Source organism: Triticum urartu, chromosome 4A (assembly GCF_056163025.1).
Source record: "Triticum urartu cultivar PI428250 chromosome 4A, HENAU_Tu73, whole genome shotgun sequence".
Classification (NCBI taxonomy): domain Eukaryota; kingdom Viridiplantae; phylum Streptophyta; class Magnoliopsida; order Poales; family Poaceae; genus Triticum; species Triticum urartu.
The window spans coordinates 324194090-324205508 of record NC_141876.1 but is presented as its reverse complement, the minus strand read 5'-3'; positions in this window follow the sequence as shown (position 1 = coordinate 324205508).

The window sequence follows — 11419 nt, the reverse complement described above, 5'->3', positions numbered from 1 at the left end:
AATCTAAATTTGCCATGAAAAATGTTCGGATTGCCATGCTTAAAATCTGAATGTTTATCATTTCCGTTTATTTTCGATCGATCATCGTATGAATGTAAAGTTGGACTCAAACTAAATGAAATCTATTGTTTGATCGATTGAATGTTCTGCTAGAGCCGTATCAAATCTATCCCTAATAATAAAGCACGGATTGACTCCTTGGGTTCACAGTCACAATACACTTTCTTTTCATGAATTTACACTTTCAGTTTGAATTTAAAACATGTACGCGAGATAGTACGAATTCGGGGAACCGTCTCAAACCCGCAGTCCGTGCCCATAGAGGTTCCGAACGTAGTTTAATCTAATGGCTTGCGTTCTCCTTATGCCCTAAGATCGAACTAACATAGGCCGATATGAGCCCAACGAGGCCGGCCCATGAAGTCATTCGTGTAGCCGCATCCCATAGCGATTCTAGCCCAACGAAGGCGGCCCAAAAAAGGGGTAAAAAAGGCCGTTATTAAACATATTTGCCACAGCAGGAATTCAATCTCGGAACCTCCCTGTCCTGCAATTAATCCGCTACTAACTGAGCTAGCGAGTGTTTTGATTAATCCCACCTCGCCACTTTATATCTCCTCCTCCTAATTTACATAGGATTTCAGTCGACATTGCAACGTGCAACAAGATAAATAATAATGAAAGAAAAGGATTTGAGACGGGGGATACTGATATAAGGAAAGCCTTCCACGCCGAAGAAAATTTGAGAAAGAAATTTGTGCTGCAAGGGATATAATAAGGAAGGAAAAGGAATTGCGACGGGGGATAATAAGGAAAGCAATCCACACCGAGGCAAAGGATTGGAGAAGGAAATTGCGATACGAGAGAAATAAGGAAAGCAAAGCGCTACAATAAATTAAGAGGCTTCCGTTCGAGGAGAAGAGGCAGGAAAGATCATGTCAAGAAAAAAATTATAAAGGAATGATTTTGGTGTATTGTACATGCGTGCTTGTGTGTTCCAGCCGTCCGCAAAGATCAATCTACCTGTGTATGCGTACTCATGTTATGAACTCTGGGTAATGTTTATCGGCATAAGGCTGCGAGAGGGAATAATAAGAGGACGGATGAAGGGATGCCAATCCTTTTGGTTGATGTTGTTCGCTTTTCCTTGATGAATGAAATCAACTATTTTTGGTGATATAAATTTCTTATTAAGAGAGGTAAACCGTCCATAACATGCCAAATTTGTGGATTGATTTCATGTGAACCGACCTACTGGAAGATTTTATTCCCTTTTTGCCAACTTAACATACGGCAGCTTCATGAATCAATTCTGGTAGCTTCAATCGAATAGTTCTAGATTTTTTAGCAATTCATCTCATCCAGTAGTTTGATAGTTTTTTATAGACTAGAAACAATCTTATGATATTTATTTACCATTCCAAAAAATTAATTTTTGTACCACACTAAAAATAATTTAATGTTGATGTAATGTCCAAGTTCACCATCCAATCAAGCATCTTGAAAGATAAGCCTCACTATGCAAAGGAATAAAAATACAGTTATAATTTTTAAAGGAATTAAACCGTTTACCACACAAAAAAGAACTAATCAGTTAGAATCTGAACCAATATAACTGAGCCAGCTATTACTTTTAAAATGCAGTGGTGCTGAAATAGGGAGGTGCACATTCTTGAGTTCTTAGGACATGCTCGTCGGGGATGTGTGATATTATTTTTCTCCCATTGCAAAGCACGGGCATGTTTTGCTAGTTAAATATAAAACGTAATCAAGCCACATGTATTCCTTCTCATCCAATGACCGAGACTGCTTTAATGTCGAGTGCTCAACATGTTTAGCGTGCAGTTAATTTCATGCCAAAAATAGTGCTAATCACATAATAACACGCAAATAATATCCTACTTAATATCCACATGCACTTAATATACTTCCAAATTAACGTGCATTCCACGTACACATTGACTAGTACTACTAGTACATGAAACTAGTGCCATAACTTGTGAACGCGTCCATATATGGTCAACGGCAACATCGCCCACGAGTTCTTCGTGTTTGCCCATGCGTCTAAATGCAATAGGGGAGGAGAGAGAAAGCACACATGGAACCCACCAGTAAGTGAAGGCGAATAGTACGTGCTAACGAGTCGATCCCACTAATGTACTAAAAGTAATATTACATGTTATCCATTAAATAGGCTATGGTAATATAAAAACATTATATGAACAAAGGGGGTACAACAAACATTGCTGTTCTACGTATGTTGCCTATTGACGTGCGGCTTGAAGGCCCTAGTTGCATGTTTGATCCTCATCCTTTATTTTCTTAATTTGTATATGGGTCCAAATTTGTTTCATGGCAGGTGGGCCCCTTGGTGTGTGGTTTGTGGCACTTTAATTTGTGGGTCGAAATTTGTTCCATTCGAAGTGGACTATCAGTGTGTAGTTTTGTAGCTTATTTGTCATAATCAGAGTTTTTGCAATAATACCATGGTGCGATGTTGAAGGCGAGAAAGGACGTGCAAGAGAGCGATGACCGAGCCAGAGGGAAATCAATTGGGGGAGGTGCGGGGGTTGCAACGGTGTTTGAAGTAGTTCGGTGCCGAATACAAAAATATAATCTACCACCAGAATAAATTAATCCAAGGGTGGAGTCCCCCTCGCAACGTAAATAGCTCCGGCTTTGCGAGGGATGGAGAGGTAGCTTCAATGTGTGGAAGATACGGCATGAGAAAGTGAGGTCAATCGAGAGAAATATAGATAGAGAGACAAAGTGAGTGTGGTCCGACATTCATTGAACAGATATGTATGCTCTGAAGAGATATTGACCGATTGAGCTTTTGGGAAGGGCGAGGGCTGTAAGATAGAGCTTGAGAGATGATCCATTCACAGACATGTAGATATATTTTGTGCGTGGGAGGAAGCAAGGTCAATCGGTTACATATATAAAGGGAGAGAGATTGAGCGAGTGTGGGTCGTCGTGCGATCGAAAGAGTGATACGGGTTGGAGAGAGTGACCTAGATAGACAATGTGCGTGAGAGAGTATACAATATGAATATGTCGAATTGGGCTCAAACATGGAGATATATCGTTTGTGTCCGAGAAAGAGCAAGGTCAATCGAGACATACAAAGAGAGATAGAGAGAGAAGGGGAGGGAGAGAGAGAAATTGAGCGAGCGTGGCCCACCATGACGTCGAAAGAGTGAGGGCGGCTTGGATGGACAGACCTAGATAGACAATCTGCATGAGGGAGTATAAAGTGTGTCGATTGAGGCCCGAACAGGGAGATATATCATTTGTGTGTGAAAGAAAACGAGGTTAATCGAGACTCAGATAAACACAGCGAGATTGAGCCAATGTGTCCCGCCATGCAGAAGAAAGAGTGAGACGGTCTCGAGGGAGTGACCTAGATAGACAACGTGCGTGCGTGCACACGATAGGTTGGGGGCTAGATAGACAATGCATGTATCTAGTGAGAGAGGGTGGGAGGGAGAGAGAGAGAGAAAGAGAAGATAGAGATAGAGAGAGAGAGAGCTCAGTATGGGGTGCAATGGCGGGTGTGTGAGGTAAATACATTTGGTAACAGAGTGGAAAAAGGGGGTTGTATAGTTGAGAGAGTTAGAGATTGAAACATGGAGAGAAAGAATGAACGCGTGTCAGAAACCGATAGCTTCCTAAGGTGGTTAGGAGAGGAAGATTGACCGATACAGGAAGTACGTAGCATGTGTGCCGGGGGGGGGGGGGGGGGCTAAAAACAACATTTGAATGTAGATAGTACTAGACTTAATATCGATGTTTCAATTCGGTGTACATTGTAAGATTTGAACTGAGGACCATGCATATGGGCAATTATTTCGAATTCGTGCCATACTAGGTTTGGAAAAGTTGACATTGACTCGATTGTTGTGCTATTTTTGTAGGTCATATGTTTGAATCCATCCAAATGTTTTCTCACTACCATGGTGTTCATCATATACATATGAATTTGTATTCAAAAAGTAGCATGGGTACAGTGAAATGCGAAATCCACGTTAGAATTGGAGATCGCTATGTGACACACACTCTAATTCAAATAACTAATTATGTGACACACACTCTAATCCACATTAGCGTGGATACCATGGATACCGTTTCGGTTTTTTTCAAATAACTCCTCATTAATTAATTTATAGTATCTCGTTTCGAATGACTAATTATTTGCAAGGAAAACACATGCATGGTAATACATACAGATTCGTTTACAAATGAAAGAAGATTCGTTTGCATTCTCAAATCTCCTCTCAAATGTAGGCGCACCAGGAAGACCAGGGTCATGCCGTGGTGCTCACGTGTGTCAGATGCTTAGCACCTAGCCACCCACCCCCCCTCCCTCCCTCCCCCCTCCACCCCAAAAAGGACGACAACAAGATAAGTTCGCGCTTCCACGTTTTGGATTGAAATATGTGGCGGCCCCAATTCCAGCCCTGCAAAATCTCCCTTCTCCACCGTCCCCTTCCATGCCCAGATTGCTCAAATCCCAAATTCGCCACCAACCCAAGCAAAGTTTGAATCGCCCCTCATCTTGTCTCCTTCCCCACCTCTGTGCCGGACGACGACGAAGACGACAGTCGCGCTTCACACCGCACTGGAGCTACCTCATCTATGCCCTCGTCCACCGCACTGGGTGATCCACCGACAACGTCGGCCACCGCATCCGATATGCCTCACAGACACCGACTTCCATCGCATTAGGTGCGCTTCACCGACACCGTCTCCCACCTCACTAGGGCTACTTCACCGAGCACATCTCGCACCTCCGCCCCCCGATGCCGTTGAGGCTTCACCAACGGTCTCGTCCACCTCATCATAGCGCTCCGCTGCCACACAAGATCTGCATCCATGCGCGGCCAGCCAACGCCAGTGAATCACCCTCAATGGCTCTGAAGTGACCCGCACTCTAGCTAGGCAAGCATGCCCAAACACCAACCCGAACTAGGTATCCACACATCACTCCCTTGTGCATTGTTCCGACGATGTTTGGATATCCTTTCACTGCTCTCTTAGCTTACACGCCTATGCAACTATGACTTTAACAATTATTTCTTCTAGACATATCATCTGAAACTAGCAAAACCATTTTTTAGCGAAGCATGACGGCGCTACAGGATCTGGTACACATCATGCACACCCGTATAACCTTGTAAGTATCTGTCCTCCGGTACAAGAGCAAGGTCGATTCCTCTTATTTGATCAACCATTCGCCGTGTCAAAAATGCAGAGGGGGATGCAATGAGAACAAGGCCTGCACATCCAAGCAAGTGGTAACATGGACTTGTACATGGAACATCCCAAGCGCAAGCAGAGCTGCAGTGAGCCTGTAGAACGAGCTAGCATAAGTACCTGCACTTCTTTTAATTCATACTGGCATGCGTGTATGATTTGTGTGTAGTGGCGGATCCACAAATTCAAGTTACCAGGGGAGAACATTTAACTTAAAAAATACGAAGGCACTTGCACTCCGGAAATCAACATAACTTGAGAAATGTGAAGCTACATGCAATTTGAAAACCAGCTAATGATCCAAAGTAGTTCATATTATAAAACACTAAATGATGCAAGCACCAAAAAACACAAAATGCAATATGGTGTACAAGGACTACTAACATGGTCTGTACCTGCTTGAATTATTCGTTCTTTGGCTGAAAATATCAAAGTGTAATTGCACCTATAACATGTGCGCAAACTGCATATCAATATATCTATCCTGCACAAGTATGCCAATAGTTTCAAACAATATATTAGAAAAGCATTTATGCTACGTTGTCATGATACGGGGACTTTCTGGTAGATGGCCTCGACGTTTCCTCAAGCCATGAAAGTGTACTATAATTTGCTTGTCATCAATGCCTGCAAATCTCTATGTCTCTCTCAACATAGCAGGTCATCATTAGACACTAAATCCTTCAATGGGAGCTTGCAAAATGCTTGCATTAGATCCCTCATTAGACACTATATGTTCATCACCGGGAGCATGTAAAATGTTTGCATCAAATCCTTCATTAGCAGTTTGTTCATTAGACACTTCAGGCTCAAGAACAACATGAACTCGTATGTTCGCACCGAAAACTTGATTAGTTACATTAGATTCAGTCAGTTCAGTATTGATTGGGGGAGTTATAAAATAAGTAGAAATTGGTTTCATTTTCTCATAGATTCCCTACATACAAGCAGTTTTACAACACCGCCAGCTTTAACTATTGGCCAGAAATTGCACAGTTGAATTAGATATAATCAGGGATGTGATGTACCTGCTCATTGCGCATGCTACTCTTGAAAGTTGCAACTGTCCGTTTGCGCAAGCTCGATGCCATGCCCGTGCTGCCGCTGCTGCCTCCCGCACAGGCTACACCCAGGGTTGGATCATCATCTTCTTGTCCTTCCGTTCGATTGAAGCCCGATGACCGCCCTCCAACGAGGGCGTGAGGAAGTGTTGTGTCGGTCTGTCCAACGGCGGCTAGGTTAGGAGCAAACCAGACTGGAGGCTGGAGCGAACAAATTGGGATTTTTCCTGCTGTCGATCGATATGGGAGGCACTTGTTTGAGCCGCGAGCCTGCTATAGGGCCTGCCTTGCACTTGTACAAATTGAAACATTTTTCTTCATTTTTTACATTGACTGCTTGGGCGTTGGGCCGAAAAAAACTAGCTTGGGCCAACTTGGACGACTCAAACTAGGTGCACACTTTCCAGCCACCCGAGGCGGCCGCCCATACCAGCCTCTATGGTGGCCTCGCCCTTTTTGTGTGTATGATTGGGATAGTGAAAAATATTTCAGTGGTGCTTTTGATTTACGCACAGAATGGTTGAATTGCTTGTTTCTATGAACTGAGTTCGCCAATAATGTGAAGGATGCCAGTCTTTTCATCCTATTGTAGATTGCTTAGATCTGGATATGCCAAATGTAATTGCATGAAATATATAGTAAAAGCTAGTGTGATGTGTGTGGCTACAACTAGTCTGACTACACGTCCTCCTATAACATATCAAGGATGCACCATCTTACCAGATTGACCATTCGACTTCTAATGCAGTGTGGGAAGAATGAAGTATTCGGACTGCGTATCCAAGCAATTGATGCCATGGACTCCTTCGTAGAACCTTGTAAGCAAAAAAGAAGTTGCTGTGTGCCTGTACAAAGAGCTAGTGTAAGTTCAGTTATCTACTTCTCGGAATTTTAGTTAGCCACTTATTGCAAAATTGTTCAATTACACTGCATGGCTTAATTTAGTTTGCTACTGATTACATAATGCCATAGCCTGTTAATCCTATTATAGACTGCGCCTATCTATGTGTTTGATACTTACTGTTAAGAATTACCTGTTTGTCTGAACTTAAATAGCTACTTAAGCACATAGATAGCTGGTCATATGTACTTCTAGGGTGCAGCAGAATTCACGTGTAATTTACGTTCTGATACCCTATTTGTTTAAATGGTTTGTTGTTATCACTTGTAGTACTAGTAATTTTTCGATGTTCATAGATAGACAACTGTCAGGTTTATATGAGGGACGCCATCTTTTTAACTTATATATGTGTTGGAATCATTTTTGCTTACATCAAAGAAATTTACAGATGTATGTGTTGCTGGTAAATGGTACCGACTTGTTACTTTAATACGTTGCCAAGAACTTGTTAGTTTTCCTAGTTCATGTGTAATTAAATATGTTGCCAAAACCGGTTAGTTTTATTATATTGATGTTAGTTTCTTATGGCTCTTGCAAAATTTTATTTATTGATTGCTAACATTCATGTTTGCAGGATTCAACTGAAACTCCGTTGGCACAACAGGTTTGTTTTTCAGAAACTTCCTTGTTTACCTGGTTTGCTGCTGTAACTTGTTGCTGTAATCATCTTACCAACTTCAAGTTTTCAGGATCGAATTAGAAGTCCAATTGCACAGCAGGTACATTTTCAAAAATATATTTTTGTAATAGGTTTGCTACTGTAACTTGTTGCTATAATCAAGTTACTGACTACTCAACTTTTCAGGATCCAAGAGAAACTCCAATACCACAACAAGTTTCTTTTGCAAAACTTGTTTGTTTAACTGCTTTGCTGCTACAACCGGTTGCTCTAATCACGTTACTGGCTACTCAACTTTTCAGGATCCAAGAGAAATTCCAAAGCCACAACAGGTACCTTTTGCAGAACTTGTTTGTTTAACTGCTTTGCTGCTGCAACAACCAGTTACAATGATGTTAATAAGTACTTTTCAGCATCCAATTGAAACTCTTTAATTCCTTGTTTGTTTCGCTGGTTTGCTTTTATGACTCCCAGTTGAGATGTTTTGCTAACTTCAACTTTTCGGAATCCAATCGGAACTTTAATGGCAAAACAGGTTAGCCCAAGATCAAAGAGTGAGGTCCCCATGGACGTTGTATCATCCCATAGTAGTGGCAACGGCCCAATCGTGCATCATGAATTGCCAACTACTGCTGCTCTAGAGGCTAAACTAGTGGTAGAAAGAGATTCTGCTTCTTCACATAGAGATGAAGTTGACATGTTGAGGAAGCAAACAATACAATCACAAGCAGTACTCAAGACAACCATTAAATATTTGGTGGATTTCAAAATGAAGCAAGTTGAGACTGACCGCATTGTTAAGGTCCTGAAGGAAAAAAGGAAATTAAATTCCCACTTGGTAAATCATACGTGAAATGTTCTTTCCATCGTTGAATAACCTTTGTGTTGTTTGTTCATGTAATCAATCAAACCATTTGTTTTAGAGGTCATGTAATAATTGTTTTTTGTTTTTTGGTTTGTAATTTTATTTGAGCACAAGTCTGTATTAATTGATAAGGCTCGGGGACATTTCATTTTGATTGTTGTGCCATACCTACAAATATGCCAATCGGGCTGAATGTGCATTCAACAATAATAGTAGTATAGATGGACCATAAGTGGCACGCATTGGAAAGGTCCAAGATGGTGTAGTAGCTTCGCTAAAAAAGGATACTGTTTTACCAAAACAAGTACAGCGGCCTGGCTTATGTATGTTAATTGATATTATTCATCCATATACTCTATAAGTGTTTATATGTCTCTTAGTTATGTACATTCTTGGTTGATTGACTCGGTATTTGAATCTTGATACATCGCTTGTGTACATATCTAAATGGGAGTACACATTATGCTGCGTGTGACATTTGAGTTGGACATAAAGTGTTCCAAATATTTGAATTCACCTTAAACTAGATTCTAGCTTCTGAATTTGAGTATCGGCATTTGTAAATCATATTCACATATGATAGTGGAATACATCTTTGTCGTGCTTTTGAAGATATATAAAAACACATAGAATGATTTATAAATATTCGTATAGGAATACAAAATGGATTCGAATTTAGTTGCCAGGGTAAACGTGGATGCTTATTGTCCCAAAATTCGAAAGAAGTGGCAAAATGTCCACTCCCACGTCGGCTGCCCGCAGCCAAGTGTTTGGGAGATGGAAATTACCGTCTACCCATTACACAGACAATCCACCAGCCCGATTTGCATTGCTTTCAATAGGGGTAGGTTAGTAACTTCAATTAGACATGAGACGACCGCCTCTGAGCCCATTCTGACATGGTGGGCGCCAAGCATGTGCGGCAAAACACATTTGATTCAAGCTCGTGCGAAAGACCTCTGTTTCTCCCTCCATTTCCCCATTCATCTACGATGGGCAGCAAAATAAAGTCGACTCGGCCGAAATCGATGTAGGCAAATATTTTCAATAGGGGCAGGTTTGTAACTTCACTCGGACGTGACACAACCGCCCTACCTGTCAGCCCCGTTCATACACCATGGGCGCCAAAACACCCACTCCTCGCCCGAAATCGCTCAGGGAAAATAATCACGAGATGCGAGATTACTGTCCTATCCCAACCGACGAGACGCCCAAATTTTAAACGGGGTCTAAGTTCGTAACTTTACCATATTTCAGACAGGCGCGTCCCAAAAACATGGTTCCCCGTACCTCTCCCTCCATTTTCCCATTCATACACCGTCCGCGCTAGAACACCATCCCCACACCAGCCTCCTCCGTCCGCCACCCCATCCATCGCCGCCGTCCTCCCCGCATCCATTGCCAACGTGCTCCACCATGTCGGAGCCTACCAAGACCGCGCCGTCCACTTCTAGAGATGGATGTTTCTCATCCACGGTGATGGACCAAGAGCCTTGCATCGCGTCCTCTCGCTTCATCGGCGCCGTTGTCCTATTTGCCGGGGCCGCTCACACGACCTTCTCTTCCACTTCAACGGGACTTATCCCCTGATGCACCCGTCTAACATCGCAGATCTGCTTCAACTCCACTAATAGCCATCGCACCCCGATGCCTACATGGCGCCGCAAGAGAGGTGGTACTTCATATCTACTCAAATTTTTGATCTCAACCAGAAAATAGATCGTAACTTGATTACTCTACTTTGTTTTTAGCTCTTAGTATTTAGTTCTTAGTTCAAAGCAAACAACGGATGCTAAATATCATTTCTCCAGTTTGCAGCTTCAAATCTGCCATGGCACAGTCATAATATAGTTTAATTGATCATGCTTAGGGTTTAATTGATCATGTTGGTTCCGTGGTGGTCTCTTTAATAGCAATCGGCGGGGAAACCCTCTTTTGCTCAAAAAAATGCTTAGGGTTCCCCCTTTTATGATCCCTATATGATCAAAATACGCGCTTCCTGTCATAATAGCACTGCTCCACCCATCTGAACAAGCTTAGTTGTTCAAATACGAATCTGATATTATTAAAACAAAGTCATTTAATTGGCCAGCTAAATGTTCCTAATTTAGTTTCGAAAATGCATGTTCGTCGCTCGGGTGTGTATCTCTATAGGGTGCCCATGATGGGCCGGCCCACCTTGGGATTTTTGGTTGTCCCAGGCCCCGATTCCCCTCTGTTCTGCTGCGCGCTTCCGATCTCTACTCGCCCCCAGCCGCCTGCCTCGCCAGCAACTTGCCGTCCCCGAACGGCACGACTCTAGGAGGAGATGCCAGACTAGCAGGAGGCCAAGAGCCGATCGCCCTACAGCGTCACTACTGCCCAGGCATGCCGCCATGCCTACCTTCCTAGTCTGTTCAGGGCTCATGCGTGCAGCACCCACTAAGCCAACCTGATTTATCCTGAGATACGTCCTCAACAGTCAGCACTTCAGCAGCCACTCCTCATCACCCATTTTCTAATTGATTCATTACTCATTCGGCAGGACTCTCATTAGGGTTTGTTGTGTTCTGAGTGCTACCTACACTTAATGGTTCAGATGTATTTCAGTAATCTTTAGTACCTGTAAAGTTCACAGGGTTTCAAAATTCCGGCCCTAGGAACAGACACTAGTCATTTTGGATTGTCGATCGTAGTGACATTGACCCAGATTACTACTGTAGGCCAGGTTTGTTGAC